Source organism: Rhinolophus sinicus, linkage group LG13 (assembly GCF_036562045.2).
Source record: "Rhinolophus sinicus isolate RSC01 linkage group LG13, ASM3656204v1, whole genome shotgun sequence".
In the NCBI taxonomy this organism is placed as follows: Eukaryota; Metazoa; Chordata; class Mammalia; order Chiroptera; family Rhinolophidae; genus Rhinolophus; species Rhinolophus sinicus.
Genome location: NC_133762.1, coordinates 57041525 through 57059690, shown reverse-complemented (window position 1 = coordinate 57059690; position 18166 = coordinate 57041525). Strand labels below are relative to the sequence as shown.

The 18166-nt window shown below is 40.0% G+C and overlaps 1 protein-coding gene across 5 annotated transcripts in view; it reads right to left on the bottom strand.

Annotated features, from left to right (window-relative positions):
- Positions 1-18166, bottom strand: part of CFAP61 (cilia and flagella associated protein 61) — a 332611-nt gene that overhangs the window by 148874 nt on the left and 165571 nt on the right. The window lies entirely within an intron of this gene.

Below are 18166 nucleotides of genomic sequence, written 5' to 3'. Positions count from 1 at the left end.
AGGCCCATTATGATTAGCAACGATAAGGTAAATAATCCCACAAGAAGACAAACACATTGTTCTCTGAGAATCTAGTTTCGTGAAAGTTCCCAAGTCTTTCCTATTGTCCAAGGTTTCCCTGAAACCTTGAACAACAGAGTGTAATAGTTGAAGGCATCTTTTATTCACTTTTGCATCCTTCACTCGCTCTACTTAACACAGTACCTTGGGCATAGTAGGTGTTCAGTAATATTTGTAGAATGACATAAACACTGTTGAATGACAAAAACATGTCAGATGATAAGGATTGTTCAGGGAGGACTCTTAGAAGTACAGAAAGTAACTGGTGATCACTTTAATTGTCTATGTTTAAAAAAGTTACCTGGATTGATAATTTGTTTGATTCACATTCCTGCAGAAGCTTCAGGGTGTGGTGGGGGGATTAAATGTACAAAGAAAGGTTTTACAAACAAGTGGTGGGATATTCTTGAAAGAACAGACTGTGTCAGAAGACCTTGTTTCTATTTTTCATTCAGTAATTCAACACATATTTTTATTTGATGCTTACTATGTATCTGAATAATAACAAGAATTACAGCTAACTTCTCATCAGAAATAATGGAGGCCAGAAGTCAGTGGAATTATATCCTTACCAATGTATCCCACTTGGTTAAATTCTCATTACATCAGCATTTAACTCGTCCTCTAGGTCAGAGATCTTGAAATTCTGGTAGGACAAAACTATTTTTAATTTTCTTAAAATCCTGAGATACCAGGAGTTCGGAGTCCAGTGGGCTAATGGTAAAGTCCTATGTAAAGCTGGGCTCCCATCTTCCTGTGTCCAAGGTGACATGGGTATGGCCACATGCTTTTCCATTTGCCAGTTAACAGGGGAGCTCAAGAAAATAAATCCTCTAACTCTAGCTAGCCTAGAAACATGGAGGTAGAAAATGTCTTGAACCAAATAATTTATTAATAGAAATTTAAAACAAAGTTTGGAAATTTTAGATTCTCTCCATAATTACTACTGCTGGTGCCTCTCAGCACCTGTTCCATCCCCATTCCTACCTTTAATGAAACACACCGTGGATTTTGGAAGAGATTGAGCCCATTCTCACCTTTAAGAGAGGATTCTGATTGACATAAACCGAGTCAAATAATTTCATCCTCCTTGCTCAACAATTGGCCCAGGATAGAGATATGATTTACTTTGGCCTAATGATAGTGAAGCCTATGACTTTTGTATGATGGTTGGAGAAGAGAAACCTCTTGCCTTTCAGATGGTATTGTGTACAGATGTGAAGCCTGAAATTATATAGTCGTCATTCCATCCTGAGAGAAACCATGCCCCAAAAGAATCATAAGAAATAGAACAGGAATTCCTTTCAAACCCTACCTGAAACCCATGCTACCTTTGGAATCTTCAGTGATATGAGCAATAAATATCAGTCAGCTATTGCCACAATAGTGCTACATAACAAACCACCCCAAAGCATTTAAGCATTGGCTTAAAGCAATTGTTATCTATTCTCACTCATGCAATGCTGGGTCAGTTGGAAGTAGGCTGATGTAGGCTGGATTCAGCTAGGTTTGGCTCCAATCTGCAGATTCCAGATTGGCCTCATATCTTTTTGATGAGGGAGCTAGGGTGTGTTCTTCTCATGGCAAAGGTAGAAGTGTGAAAAGTGAGAAGAAGCAATACTGCTTCAGCCTGGTGAAAGCACAAGTCATGTGGCTCAGCCCAACTTCCATGAAGTGGGGAAGAAGACCCACCTGTAGTGAGAGGAACCTCAAAATCACAGAGCAAGGGAACAGCCCAGGGGGGGAGGAACAGCTGGGGAGAATGCCATAACCCACCACATCTCCTTGATTGTTTAGGCCAGTTTGTTTCTTTTATATGCAACTGAAAACCTCCGTAAACTGATACTCTTTCTAAATGACAATAATGAATATGCTATTTGGGTGAAAAGTGTTCTTCAAATAAATGTCACTTTGATCTGCTCTACGAGAATTTCCCAGGACAGGTGAATGAGGAATTCTGTGAAAAAACTAGTTAAAAGTGATACATGTGGGTGCTACCATGTACTGTGTTCTGATTAATTTCCAAGATAAGTAGGCTGGCAGCAAATTCCCTCTAGCCATCCTTGGGTCTGGTGGCTTAAGGAAAGGAAGATAGGAAGCATAGATGTTGGTATGATGGTGTGGGGACAGAGCCCCACAGAGCAGTTTCCAGGCCCTCGGCCTCACATGGGGCGTTGGGTGCTGACTCGGGTAGTAGATGGCCATTGGTTGTGGCTAGTTGGCCGTCAGCTGTAGCCAGTTAGACAATTGGCCCCTGATATAGCTGCCGCGGCTGTGCTGGTAGGGGAATCGAGGAGAGTCGTCGGTCGGTTGGCAGAAAAGCGGACAGCAGGTCGCACGTTGTGTGAATCCAGCCTCCAGTGAGACTATAGTGGTATGACTCCCCTACCTATGGCTCCGTGGGTGTTCCTTTTTGGCCTCACCATGTCCTGCGTTCTTATGTGGGGATCAGGAGCAGAGACCCCGCAGGCCGTCCCGCATGACAGATGGCATCTAATCACAGGTCAAATTAACAGAATTAAAATGCAAGCATCTTAACAAAGGTCAGAGCCCAAGATTCTTTCCACAGGAGCTATGTTTAGACGTTCCCCTCTGCTGTCCAGAAGCATATGCTAACATTGAAACATGGGTAGTAATGAAATTCCCTGGTAAAAATCATACCCCATTTATGAAACAGCTCCTGTATCAATGATACAAAGGCGGCTGGGGAACAGAACAAAATGGCTTTTGTTTCCCACACAAAAGCTTTAACACCAACACCTGCCAGGCCTCAGAAATCACCTTTCTAATCACTGAATACATACAGTGGCCTCAGGGTGTCAAGAGTTAGCATCAGTACCAATGATGGTGGGTCTCAGGGGAGTGATCAGGCATCACAGTGACTCAGTAAACCCAATTTTGAACCCAGGCTTTAATTAAAAACATATTCATCATCAAGTATGATGAAGTGACCTGAAAAAAACACATTTTTCTTTTGTTAGTATAGATGGATTTTAAATACCTTGAAAAAATTTCTTCCCAGCCTGGAAATGTTTTTTAGTGACGCTGCAAATGAAGACTGCTTCAGCTGTTCTATAAAGCGCTTATTTTGCCCATAAGCAGGAGACGCAAGTCATTTTTGAAGGAAAGCAGAATATTTCCTTCCTTATGTTCCTCTAAACTACAGATTTTCATGGTAAAGAAAAACAGGTATGGAAGACCCTGAGCCCTCCAGGGCACGAGCCTCCTTTTCTTGGTGTGGACATCTACCAAAACTGTCCCATGCATTGGAGATCCAGTTTTGGGTTTTTGTTTTTGTTTTTGACTTCCTCAATAGTAAAGTAAAAATAAAAGCCTTATCTATTGACTCATATTTTATAGGCAGAAATTTTATGTGCCTTGTAATAGTAAATTATTTCAAAGGTAAAATGGAGGAGCCCCTGTAAGCTGTTTAGCTACATAACTGTACCAGTAATGAGTGGGGACTCAGATGCCGACTTCTATGTTCTTTCAGACATTTATAATTCTATTTTTATAATGACACTAGTTAGCATTTTGAGACAAAGGGATGATTTTTAAGGTGGAGATCAACTTATACTCCAGCAAGAAGGAATAAACCATTTATCATGATGTGTAAGCTGACCTTTTCAGACTAAAATAAATGTTCCTTAAAATTGATAATAAGTCTCATAATGAGTTTAAAATACAAACCTTAAGTCCTGTCCCTTAGATAGGAGAAGAAAGAACAATAATATGGGATACCCCTGCTAGGAAATTCTAGAGCTGAGTTTGAGGTGGGGCAGGGTGACAAAGAGTGGAGGATTCCAGGGAAAAAGACAACAAAGGTCAGGTGGAAGGGGAGAGGAGTTGAGATGAGAAAATGGGGAATAGAAATGAGCACATGTCTAACTTTTAAACTATTTATTTGTAATTTCCTATGAGCTTGTGAAACAGAAGACTTTGTACATATGAGTGAGTGAGCCATTGGAGAGGTTTTAGTCATTTTTATTAATTTATTTGGTTTGCTTGCCACCGTCCACCTAGACCGCTTCTTGAGGTCAAGAACATCTCTTTTGTTTTGTTTTGTTTTGTTTTGTTTTCATTTTGTTTTATCTGAATCATTCCTGCCATCATTTTGGACATTCAATAAATGATGAAAGAATAGATACATTAACTTGACATTTCATGAGCCCTTCTTAAAGGATGTTGACATAATTTCTACCAATTTAATTATTTTAGTTGGTTGTTTTCCAGTTGCTTAAAGACCAAATGATTTAAATATAATCATAACTACTTAGGATTAAATTTGATCTTTTTAGTAAAAATGATATTGATGTACATGCTTAGTTGAGTTTATGCCATGATTCACATACATTTATCAAGAAACTGCAAATACTACATAGTAATGAGTTTTATGCACATTTGTTAACTGCTTTCTGTGTGTACAAAAAATTGGTCAAAATATAATTTTATCTGATATAAACAGATTTGAGTGAAGTGTTTCCACATCTGGTTTGGTTTATCTTATGCACTTAGAATGACTACAAAATATTACTGAAACTCAATTTCAATAACAGATCCAAAATCAGAAGTTATTGAAGTTATAATTAGGCCAGTAAACTAGAAAGCAGTCAAAATAAATGCAAATGATCCCACATAATAAATGCTAGGTTTATATAAACTGGACATGACAATATCTATGGTGAATTTTTTCTAATGCCACTATTTCGCTTGGAGGTCATGTTCAACCTCCAGGAGTATTAGACTGGGCATCATTAGCCTGGTGATAAGATTTGGGCTTGTTTTCTTAATTCTGCTACTGGTTGAAATTCTGAGCCTCTTTTCTTTAAATATCAGTTTCCTCAGGTGTAAAATGGAAGTAAATTACACAAATCTCTGCCTTCCTCAGCAGGCAAACATGGGAACTATTCATTAAAAAAAACGTCTACAAATACTTTGAGCTTTTCAGGCAAAGATATTACACAAGGTAAAATTGCACATCCTCTCTCCCATCTGCAATATGAAAGGCAAATCTTCCAAAAACACATTTTAAAAGGGCAAAACAATGAGCTCAATTTTCAGCTCCACACCTGTGTGTGTGTGTGTGTGTGTGTGTGTGTGTGTGTATTTTTCTTACAGAAAGCTTCCAAAGACTTCAAAGAAACTCTGTCTATGCAACAAAAATGGAAGATGGAGAGATTCAAAGCCATTAGGAATAGAATTTCTGAAATTCTTAATAAGCCTATTTTTGCTTCATAAATGTAATTTTTTCCTTATGGTTTTTCACTCTCTTTTCTTTTTGAGAAGGCTTCTGTTTCCCAATTTAATCAGAAAAAATGATGACAGACTGATAGTGCTATAAATATCAGTGTCAGTTTCAAAGTTCACCAGTTGACCTCTTTGGGGCAAAGTACTGCAATATTTACCAAATAAATAAAGGGTAGGGAGACATAGACACTAAACAAAAAGAACCAAAAATTTAGAAATCTCTTCCACAGATACAAAATGCAATTTTGAAATCCTTTCTGTTAAAATAGCTAAAGAGGTTCAAAATTATGATAGGAATGCCATCACCTCTGTCCCAGCAGTGTGAGAAGGCTGTCGAGATGCCATGGTTTTGAGCCTCATTTTTAGGAAAGATTCTCTGAACTTGCCTCTTTGTTGAGGAATGGGGAGCTGCTAATATTTTGTGAAGCTCCAGTGTCAGAAAAATGCACACGTTCCATCTATGATATCTGCTGAGAGTAATGATGACCCGAGGACACTTTCTGGCTTGCTTTCTTAACATGGTAAACAGCATCCTCAAAATAGTGCAACATTGGGCAGAGTGGGCTGTGGTAATTGTGTGATCTGTTCACTGTAGCATTCCCACCATTGCACCAGGCACACTCTAGGAACTCATTAAAAGTTTGGTAAGTGAATGAAGCACTGATTTGCTTTGGCAAAATCACTAGTAATACTACCTGTGAAGAACTGTTATTTTTTAAAAAAACTATAATGCCTTTAATTCCTTCACATTCTTCACATTATCCAAGGCAAGCAGTGGGATCTTAATAGATTCTTGTGGCATTCTCTCATATAGACTGAATCGTAGCTGAAGAAAGAGAGCTCCTTTGTGAACAAGGGTTGGCCTTGGTAGGCTACATACAACAGAAAACCCAACTTAAACAGAAAATAGTAAAGAGGACAGAAGATAATTTCTCTCTTATGCAAAAGAAATCTCAAAACATGTAGTCCAGGATTATTGAGGCAGTGCCTAAACTCATCAAAGGCCTATACTTTTACCTGCCTTACTCCCCAACCTAGGGTAAGGCTTCTATCCTCAAGGATGGCCCAGAATGTGGCTGCTGGAGATCCAGACCTCATTTTCTTAGTAACAAAAAGAAGGGAGGAAAGAATAAAAGGGCTTTCCTCCTAGCTGAGCCATACATACCCTTTGAGTAGCCTTCCCGGAATTCCCATTCCAACTACTTCTACCTCTATTGGGGCCCAAACTGAGTCAGATGGTCATGCAAGATGCAAGGGAGGTGGGAAACATATGCTCTTAATTGGATGAATTGCTGACTTGAATAAAATTGAGGTCCCATTATCAAGGCTAAATGATATTGGATATATCCTTTAGATATAGGAATGGATATTGGGTACAACTAGGGGTCTTTGCTGTATAAATTCAATGAGTAAATTTCCTTGATGTGCATTTTCTTATATTTCTCTCATCAACTCCATTTGTCCCAATCCCTCTTACACCCATAGTCACTACCTGGCTATTACCATTATTTTGCAAATGTTTTAAAAGTTTAAATTATCATCACCCTATGACATTCACTTGCAATCACTCTATACATTTATATTAGAAAAAAGTGCTTTTGGAAGTTTAGTTGAGTGACTTTACTGGATTTCATCAATTCTAGGATGCACTTTCCGCCCCACGTGTTAGCATCCTTGAAATCAGACACACAGTCAATGCCATCTTTACTATTGTGGGCAGCCAGGTAGTGGCACAGTTGTCCTTTCCTGTGCATGGGTGACATGGTCACGGCTGTACATTGTCATCACTTTGGAGAGTGATGTGCATTATGTGACATGTGTGGAGTTTAACTGCTAATGACAATGTTTTCAAAAAGATTATAGCATGATTTGGCATTGAAATGAGCAATTATTGTGTTCCCATAAAGGCCCAGAAACTGAGCAGTGGGGTGCAAATTTTATATTAGTGAAGCAAATATCAGCCATTGGAGGAATAGCTGTAATTCCCTATTTTCTTGCAATATAACAATTGAGTGCTTTACAGGAACAAATAAAAGGATGACAGATATCCACAAGCAGATGAAGCTGTGTTACATTTTGTTACTGAGACACAGGCAAAAGTGTTTTTCCCATCACACAGCAAACAATGCAATTGAAGGGAACATAAATTGCCTCTTCTCTCTGAATAGATGAAAGAAATTTGAAAGCAATAAGACTTACATGACTGATTCATATTCTGTTCAGGACTCTCATTAAGACATTATGTCACAGTTTATTCGCCATATTTTACTTAATAGTACATAAAATAAAGGTATATAATTGATAGCATCTTAGATTTGATGAAGGTGATCACTTGTTTTTAATTAAAGAACAGCCCAAACAAGTAGCTCACATAATCATTAAAAATATGATTGCTTTGATACAATACACAAACATTGGCAAGGGAGATCCACTGCCTGCTTTTCAGAGACACAGAGATTTATTGATCCCCAATATAGGCCATGCTACCATGTTTCCCCGAAAATAAGACCTAGCCGGACAATCAGCTCCAATGCGTCTTTTGGAGCAAAAATTAATATAAGACCCAGTCTTATTTTATATCATATCATATCATATCATATCATATCATATCATATCATATCATACCCAGTCTTATATAAGATCCGGTCTTATATTATAGTAAAATAAGACCGAGTCTTATCTTAATTTTTGCTCCAAAAGGTGCATTATTGCTGATTGTCCGATTAGGTCATATTTTCGGGGAAACACGGTAGCTTGTGCACCAGGATAACCTCAAATAGCTCTACATCCCTCCCTTCCCACCTAGAGCGGTGTCAAGTGTTTAGAAATGTCCTCTGAGCCTCTGCATCACACTAACCGAATCCTGTTATATTTCAGCTACTTGATACTCTAGGTGTCGTCTTCAATACAGTGTGGGCCACACACTGGAGAAATGACTTCTCTGGGGTGAGCACAGAGTGAAGAGCAGGAGTGAAGCAAATCCATGGCAGGGAAATGGTCTGCGGAATCAATTACCTGACTTGCACTGTTTTAAAAGCACAAATTACTATTACATTACATATGTATCTCTTGAAAAAGACTCATTGACTTAACATCTAGCTGCCTAATCATTTTCAACTTTTATATCCCCATGAAAGACCCACTTATAGTAGAATAAAAAGACCCTTAAAGGTTTTGAAAAACACTCAAATTCAAAAGTGAGGGAATGCCGTATTAATGCCTTTCTGAAATCGTAAGTTTCCTAAAGGTATCAGAGGACAAAAATGGTCCTCCATATGTTAAATATAAAATGCATATATGTATATGCTTATAATGTAGAATTTGAATGTCTTAATAGTTAGGTACTAAATCAGAGAAATACATGAAATGTTTGGTGATAAGTTTATTCTCTTGAGATTTTTGTTAAATGGAAAAAGTTGTATTGTTGGTTGTTTTCACATCCTGAAAAAAAAGAAGGTGTGTGGAGAATGTTTGAAGTATCATGTGTCTGAACATCATTTGCTTAAAGAAAGAGGACTTCAGGCCATCATTTTCTTTCCATCCCATATCATAAAGAGTGGGACGCGTGGCTTCTCACGGATGCATGGACAGTTGATATTTAGCCACTTACAAAGGGTTACTATGTCATAGAGTCATTTCCCCATCTAGAGAAGCAATTCTGGAGAGAAAAAAAATGTTTGTTTGAAACTCAATATTCTGGCAACATATCAGGGGAGAAGGCATGTGGATATGTGAAGCGATCCTGAGGACATTAGGATAACCCATTCAGAATATTGATGCCTAAAATTTTACCATCAAAACTTTAACACAGAGCTTAATTCAACAATTTTAATTCAGCAAACACATATTGAACATCTACCATATGCCAAGCATTGGAGTAAGTGCTGAGTTAAGAATGAGGCCTGGTTTTTATCTTTAAGGAATTCTCATTAGGTTGGGAGACAGACATGTAAACAAATAAAATGCAGTACATGTGATATGTGCAGTGTATCAGGAAACTACTGCTGTATAACTTAGTGGATTAAAAGAACAAGCATTCATCTACCTCACGATGCTGTGGGTCAGCAGTTTAGGCTGTGCTGAGTTAGGCAGCTCTTCTGGTCTCAGGTGGGAAGCCATGGACTCAGCGGAGGTTTCACTGGTCTAGGATGGCGGGGAAGTCAGGGAAGGCTTCTTGGAGAAAGTGATAACTGAGCTGGATTTTGAAGGATCAATAATATATTTCCAGGTGTACAAGGGAGAGAACAACTTTCTGGATAAGAGGGAAAAGCCAGTGCAAGGGTCTGGAAGGGTGACACATCCCACTGAAGTACAGACGTGTCTCTATAAATGCATTTTCAGGTAATGTCCTGAGAAGGCAGAATGGTCGGTCCTGCATGGTTATATGGGAAGCAGACATAGACAGGGACACAAGGGGAGGGAGAGGGGGCAGGAGAGAAGCCTGGGAGAGAAAGCCAAGGACCAACCATGTCCATGCCACCATCTCCCTTCTCTGGGCACAGAGGAAGATGAGAACTTTTTATTCCCCAGAGAATGAACTGTTTGCTTGTCAGTGGCATAGCTGTGTGCACTGCTGCTTTAGGCTTCTGGTTTATTTGCTAGGAAAATGACAGCAGTGGAAGAAAAGAACTCATTTTCCTGAGAACTGGTCCTAGTGAATGCTGTTCCACAGATACGACCTTTCAATCTTGCTGTCTCTCCACTATTTCTTTATTTTTGTTCCTGGATATTTTCAACACACACTTGCATGTTCCCTAAGCAAACAAAAATGCATGACTCTATTTTTAATTTCTATGGTGTCCCTTCATACACACTTTTAGCCTTTCAATTAAGCTCATTATTTCTGTTGACATCCAGTTGTATCTCTGAGTTAGTCTGAAGAAATTAAACATATCTCTTTCATCTCAATGCAAACAATGGTTTGTATTCTCTTTCCGTGACTTCAGTATTCTGCACACCAAAACGTTCACTCGGTTTTTGTAAGAGCAATGCACAATTGTTTTGAAAGAATAAGCTTTCTGAAAATTCCCATGGAGAATGCTAAGACTGAAAACAAAGTTCAAAGGAATCTGGTCAGTATCAATGGGACAGCCTCTTGGTTCAAGGGAATGACTTAAAGGGCGGAATAAAACAAATCCACCTTCTTTTAAAATTGAAATGAAGACAGAGCTTGGTAGAGAGCTAAGCACAAACCTCAACAGAAAGGAAGCTGAAATACAATAAATAGGAGTGGCCAGTGGAAAATAAAAGTGGAGGAGATACGACTTAATAAAACCTGGGAGGCTACTTTCAGTCATTCAGATATTTTACATCAGAGCAGTAAAAGTAAAGCTGTTGGTTTCACTGCTAATTCTCATGAAAAGAAGAGCCCATTGCATGGAAGAAATTGATACAGAAAATTTCTAATTTTTTTCTCCTCATTCTTTGAACCAATTCCTAATGATTTTGACAACAGTTTTTAGAAACATTAATTCCATGCTCTCGATGGAAACTTTTCCAAAATACTAAGTATTTAAGATATCTGAAGTTATAGAACAACAACAAAAAGCCCCACAGCATTAATTAACACAAAAGGCCGTGCCATGCTTGGGAGGCCTAAAAGAGGAGCTGGCTTGCTACTCATGGGCCATCACTTGTGGAATGGCGGGGTGACTGTCAGGGTGTCGAAGACCCTTATGCAACACCAGGCAGAAGTCCTGGGGAAACAGTCCCCTTTTCTCACTCTGTACATATGAGGTGTGATCAAAAGATACGGTGAATGTTTAAATAAAAGAATGATTACAGTAAAAGACACATTGCCATTAATCCCTCACAAACTATTCCCCCTTACTTCAAACACACTTATCCCATCATTCTTGCCATTTTCTGAAGCAGTTCTGGAAGTCCTCTTTCGTGAGTATGTTTACTTCATCCTCCATCATGACAACATTCCTTGTCACACATCGCTTCTGGTACGGCAATTTCTGTCAAATGAAAACATTACGGTGGGCCCTCACCCACCTTAATCACTGGATCTGGCATCATGCAACTTCTGGCTCTTCCCCAAAGTCAAAATGACCATGAAAAGAAAACATTTTAATTGATTCAGGACATGGAAAAAGCCATGACAGCGCAACTAAAGACACACACGAAAGAGGACTTCCAGAACTGCTTCAGAAAGTGGCAAGAATGATGGGATAGTGTGTTTGAAGCGAGGGGAAGTATTTTGAGGGGGATTAATGGCAATGTGTCTTTTACTGTAAAGTTTTTCTAAATTTAAACATTCACCATATTTTTTGATCACACCTCAGATTCAACACAAAAGTATTTTCCAAAAAACTTCCCTGAAATCACTTTTGGTGGGGTGGAAAGGAACAGACAAGCATATTGCACTGTCTTTACACCTGTGCACCACTGACATCACGCTTCAGTGCAAAGATAGGCCCCGGACTTTTAATTTCTCAAATGCACGTCAGTGGTAAACAGTCTCAGCGTTCGTGTTAATGACACCATCTGGTGCCTCCCATAACTGTGTAGCATTCAGCTTCCAAACAAGATGTAATGGCAGCAACACATGAAACCCACTGACATTTACAGTAAGGAAATTTATTATCAGTCATTGGTTTGGTATAAATGTGTTTGTATGACTGCTGGGGCTATAAAATCATCACCTTTGCCAGGCAAGCGAAGGTGCAATAAATAATGGATTTTAAGCCATGCATGTACTACCAAAGCATTAAACATTTATCACACAGGCACAATAGCATCTTAAGCAACAGTTACCACTGAAAAATTAATGCCACTTTTGAGAGTTAAATGAAAATCATTTAGTCTAAGCTTTAATGATTTTTAATATGGCTCAGTATAGAAACAAAGATTTTTTTTTACTTTTTATTTTTTAATTGACTATGATATATGTAAATAGCTCTTTCATAATAATTTTCTCTTGAAGAACAACCATTCTATGCTCTTTTGTTAAAAAAAGTCAAAAATATAAACTGAAATGTTTCTTGAAAAAAAAATCATTGTTTAAAGCCTTTCAAAACTAGAAATGACAAAAGAAAGGTTCTTCAGGAATCAAATGTTATTCTTCCCTTTAAATCCTTAATGGATTAGTCAGTTATAGTTGCAATTAAAGCATTTTAACTTTAAATTAAGGAAACAAATATAAAGTCAAAACCAACTAAACCCCTTGAGTAATTAATCTAGCCACATTTATCCCCATTACTTACTCTTTTAAAATACTCTCCCAAAAGGGTACCTAGTAATTTTCTCTTATAAGCTTGTTCTATGGGTATCCATTGCTGAAAAAAACACACCAAAAAAAAAACCCTTGGAAATAATTCAAAATACAGATAAATCGGGATGTGGTTATTAGCTTTATGGAGGATTGATCAAAGAATACTGTTTGAGACAAAGGAACAAAGAGAAAACTAAGCGTGAACCAGTTATGTATTTTCTTCCTGGACACACAACAACGAAGACAGGAAGCCAGTGGCTGCCCTACAACAAGCCTACTCATGCTGGAGATCAACCTGGTCCCAGACTGTGTGCTCAAGAGGATCTGTCATGGGATGACATGAGGAGGACGTAAAATCAACATGTAAAATCATCACCTAGCAAGAGGAAACAAAATAAGCTCAATGTTTAGTGAGCAGCACTGTTTTTAAAAAGTTGGTTTTAGGCAGAAGTCAAGAAATGACTGAATTAGATTTCTAGCTCAGTTTGTGAGTGAGGTTTAACTCCTTGGTGAAAGCTATTCTGTAGTTTTGTGTAGTGCTATGCAGCACTGTAGTGTTATGCAGCAATCTCTCTCAACTATCCCCCACTCACAGGCACACATCCTAACCTGGTAGCTGCTGAGAGCTCTCTGGAAGTCCTGTCCCTGTAGGGAGACGGGAAGGTGGTCTGCAAAACACGTCAGAAGGCAGCATGGTAGCCCTGCTTCTGATTATTGAATTAGTAAAAGGAGGTGTTGAGATTTCAATGCCTTCTCTCATAGTGACTGTCATCTAAAGGGGGTTGTCCCTTCTTGATGTGCTGGCTTCCTCAGATGATGAGGAGAACCTCTGTGGGGAGCATCTGTCCTTTGGGAATTGGGGTGAGGCACCCAGGAATGGAGAGATCACTGTGGTGCCCCTCCATGGACACACATGTGCCTCCTGCTGCTGATGCCAAGTCACAGAAGTTCTCGGAGGCTGGCTGGACAGACAGAGGGTGGGTGGCCACTTGCCTTCCATTACTGCCGTTAAGACCTGGGAAGATACCACGGTGTGAAGAATAGCCTGAGTTCCATCTGTGTGCCCATAGCTCTCTATCACACCAAGAAACTACTCCAATGACTACCTCTAGTGGGAGCACATGGAAGTTAACACAATCCGCTGGGATTCTTATACTATTATGAAATAACATGTACCTTGCACCTGGCACAATAAAACAAAAGCACCAAGTAGAGGGATTCTTCTAAAGCAGTTTCTCTATCCAATATCCTAAGAAAGGGCCACTTGCCCTGCACTTCAATCTGTCGCTAATTAATCTAAGTATTCCCTAGAATCCTAGCTGTTACAGTACATGCTCTGGAAATGACTATCACGGCTCTCCCAGAGGTAGAGACCAAGGAACAAGACCAAAAAGGCCTTGATAGTTTCTTTCTAAGTTGTGCCAGTTCCTATACCTTATTAATCACTCTGCGTCTGTTTAGTGTGTGTGTGTGTGTGTGTGTGTGTGTGTGTGTGAGAGAGAGAGAGAGAGAGAGAGAGAGAGAGAGAGAGAGAGAGAATCATGGCAAATATAGCTCTCCTAAGGGTGTGATACAAGCTGACAGCCTGAATGCAACTGTGAAATGAAAAACCAGTTAACAATGAAGGAAGAGAAACAAAAAGCAATTCAACAGATGCTTGTCATTTTTACTCTTTAGTATGGATCAGTTTTTCTTGTTAATTATATCACCTATTCTCTCCCTATATTGATAATTACATAATTACATGAAACAGATGGATGACAGAATGCACCCAGATGGTAAAAACACAAACAGGCTTACAAATTGCTTATTCTTGAGCATATTATAAAGAATTATTTAATAATACATAGATTTCTATACTCTACACATCTGTCAAGTAGAGCCTTCAAAATAACATTTTGTCCGTTTTTCTTAAACAGATACATTGCCCTCCCTAGGAATTCCTGGGAGGCCAACTGCCAAAGGTAAAATATCTAACCTTTTCCAAACATTTGAATATCTAAAATTCGAAACTCTTATCTGAGTCCACTGGGTTTTTTTCTATATTAAAAAAGGAAATGACAGTTTCAAGGGGTTTTACAATCACACATAGCTCTAGTTCTGCTTTGAACAAGCTGTGTGAGGTTGAAAAGAAAGGATGGCTTTGTTTTAAGAACATAATTTGAAATGTTTTAATTACATCTGATGGGCTTCTTGCATGAAATTCTTGTTAAAAAACAAATAAAGGGCCGGCCCGGTGGTTCAGGCGGTTAGAGCTCCATGCTCCTAACTCCGAAGGCTGCCAGTTCGACTCCCACATGGGCCAGTGGGCTTTCAACCACAAGGCTGCCAGTTCAATTCCTAGATTCCTACAAGGGATGGTGGGCAGCGCCCCGTGCAACTAAGATTGAACACAGCACCTTGAGCTGAGCTGCCGCTGAGCTCCCGGATGGCTCAGTTGGTTGGAGCGCGTCCTCTCAACCACAAGGTTGCCGGTTCGACTCCCACAAAGGATGGTGGGCTGTGCCCCCTGCAACTAGCAACGGCAACTGGAACTGGAGCTGAGCTGCGCCCTCCACAACTAAGACTGAAAAGACAACTTGACTTGGAAAAAAAAAAGTCCTGGAAGTACACACTGTTCCCCAATAAAGTCCTGTTCCCCTTCCCCAATAAAAATCTTTAAAAAAAAACAAAAAAAACAAAACAAATAAAAATCAAGCCATCAGTGCTGTACCTGATGAGTGTGTGCTCATGTGGTGGCAGATTCTCACACGGGGCAAGGAGAGACTCAGGGCCAGGCTGGGTTTCTGATGGGACCGAAGGATTACATGAAATCCACTCCTTCCTCCCGGCCTCACACCATCACTCTGACCCTCACATCAGGCCTCCAATTAAATGACCCTTTCCGGAGAGGTTTTCTTGACTCAAGCCCCTCATTCTCCATTCCTTCCCGGGCTTTCTTCTTGCCACCACTTGGCATGGCCCATCCTGTCTGTCTGTCCATTGTCTGACTTCCCCACTAGAATACAGGCACCTGGGCAGCAGCAATTTGTCCACTTTTTTACCACTGCAGCCCCAGCGCCAACCACGGGGCCCACCATGTGATCAGCATACAATAAATACTAATAGAGCAAATGACATAAATTGAGTCTGCATCTCTAAGCTCCCTAAACAGGGATGCAGAACACGCCCTGGGACCATGGTTTAGGCAGGACCATAGTCAGAGGAGTCTGCCTATGCATGGGCAGGGGGTGAGTCCATGAAAGTCGGGTCTAAACCATGGCGTATCATAGTCCGGGACAAAGAACAGAACACCTGGACAAACACTGTGGTCTAGTGTAGAAACAGGCTCAGGGAGGGACAAACCCACCTGGCTTTGCCTAGAGTGGCCTGGACAGGGGAGGCAGGAGTGAGGAACAGAAAACTCCAGAATCGGGCTGTTCTCACACATTGCACTCGGGGAGTTGAATGTGTATAGATATGTATGGAATGAAGAATTTGAGCACTTTTCCAGAGCCATTTTTGGATGGTGATTGTGTGTACTGTGTGTGTGTGTGTGTGTGCGTGCATGAGAGAGAGAGAGAGAGAGAGAGAGAGAGAGAGAGAGAGAGAGAGAGAGTTCATCAGAAGCATTTGAGAAGACTAGGGTTTGAAACCTAACCATGTTGTTTATCAGTAAGAAGAGTGCCTAGACCATAAGTGGTTGTGGGGAATTGATGAGCTAATTCTTATAAAGAATATAAATAGTGCCTTTCACATATAACACTAAATAAATGTTAACTGTTATTATTTCTCCTGACTTTGTTTGGTTGTTCTTACTTTTTGCATTCTTTTATTTGAAAAGAAATATAATGAGACTAATTGAATAGTAATAATGCATTGCATAATACATTGTTACATGTTGCAAAGGCAACAATATTGAGAATTTTTTTTAATTCCTTTTAATGTTAGCACTATAAGAGAACTATTTTTGCTTGCATATATTTCCTTCCTGTTTTTATCATGTACATGCATATTTCTATATAGTTGAAATAAATCCATAGTTAAATAACAACAAAAAAAGCGTTTGATTACTCAGGGCCTGGGGATGCTTTTGGAATTTGGGCTTCATGTGCTGTATCTCCCATCTGCACTCCATTGGGGGCAGGTCCCCAGAGGATGGGCCAGCTGGGAAAGAGAAGCGAGGCCACTCATATTCTGTCGCTCTTTGCGCTCAAGGGAACCTGGATCTCAGCATGGTGCCCTCAGTGGGGTCAAAGGTCCTTGGGCCGCAGACAGCATCCTCCAGAGCAAACAGCTCCCACAGAGCAAAACACAGGGAGAGGGGAGATGGTGGAAACATCCCATGAGGGAGAGAGACAGGTGCCTCCAGCTAAAAAGACAACAGGTAAGCAGAGTCAAGGGCATGGGTAGGGCAATGAATGTGCAGTGGAGCCCAGCTGCTCAAACTCCTTCAGCCTCTTGCATTTGCTTAGCCTTTGAAGCAAATCGGAATCACTCAGTTGCATGTCTGTCTGTGTGTCCGTCTCTCTCTATTGGTGACATGCAGGGAGTGATGAGCTGTTAGAAGTCACATCATTTGAGGGGTCAATAGCCATGGCCCTGCCAACACAGAGTGACCTAAGACCCAGTGTTTGAGTTTGTCTAGTAAATTAATTAAAATAGTTTTCAATTATACATAATTCCGCGGGACACTATCAGACCATCTTTGCGACCTGCTCACAAATTGCAACTTATGTTAGATAATACCCAGTTCGCTTTCTTAAATCAGCGATCACCTGTGGCTTCATGGAGGCACCACACTGAGGATCAGTGAACAGTCATGATAGTGGGGGTTGTTTTGGGCAGCAGGGCTTCAGTATGGTGACCAGAAAGTGCTGCCTGAGACTGGCTCCCTGGAAGCACGGCTCCTTTTGGTTAAATACATAAACTACCATAAAAACCTCAATTATAACAACTACCATGGTGATAATTTCAACCCACTGAATTATATTAAAAACACAAAACAAACAAAACTGGGACATGATTGTCGAGTGCAAGAAGTAGGAGCAGTGCTATGGTAAGTAATTCATGTTTATTACAATGGTTTCAACTGCCTGAATGGCTCAGGCCTGCCTGCACTGCAGTTGAGTCATGTTTGATCATCTCAAACAAGCAGCAATAAAAAACCTTTATGGCTCCCATGCTATTTCCATATCTTATTTGTTCTTTTTTTTCCTTTCTGTTTTTCAGTCATCCTTTTTGTTTTCTTCTTGCTTATTAAGTTGGTTACTATGGTTAGCATGACATCAGTGATCTTGACAAAGTTTAATGGTCTTGAGGTAAAGGTTTTTATACTTTCTTAAAGAGGTTTGACCCCAGAGTGCAGCAGCTTGAGGGCTGAGGACTGAGGGCTCCACGCTGCCTCTCTAAGGGGGGCAATGCAAAGAGGGGAGGGCAAACCCCTTCCTCAGCCAAGCTGGTGTGGAGGACAGAAGGCCACTCTGCCACTTTCCAAGGCCCATTTGACCCTTTGCCCTTGATAAACACAAATGCCATTTCCCTTCAGATTTGGTGAGTGTGCTAATAATGATAGTAACTAAATTCAGATGGCTTTATGAAAATTACTAAATTGTGGAATACTTTTAATCCACCTGAGCTCAATTTGATTGTAAAATCTAC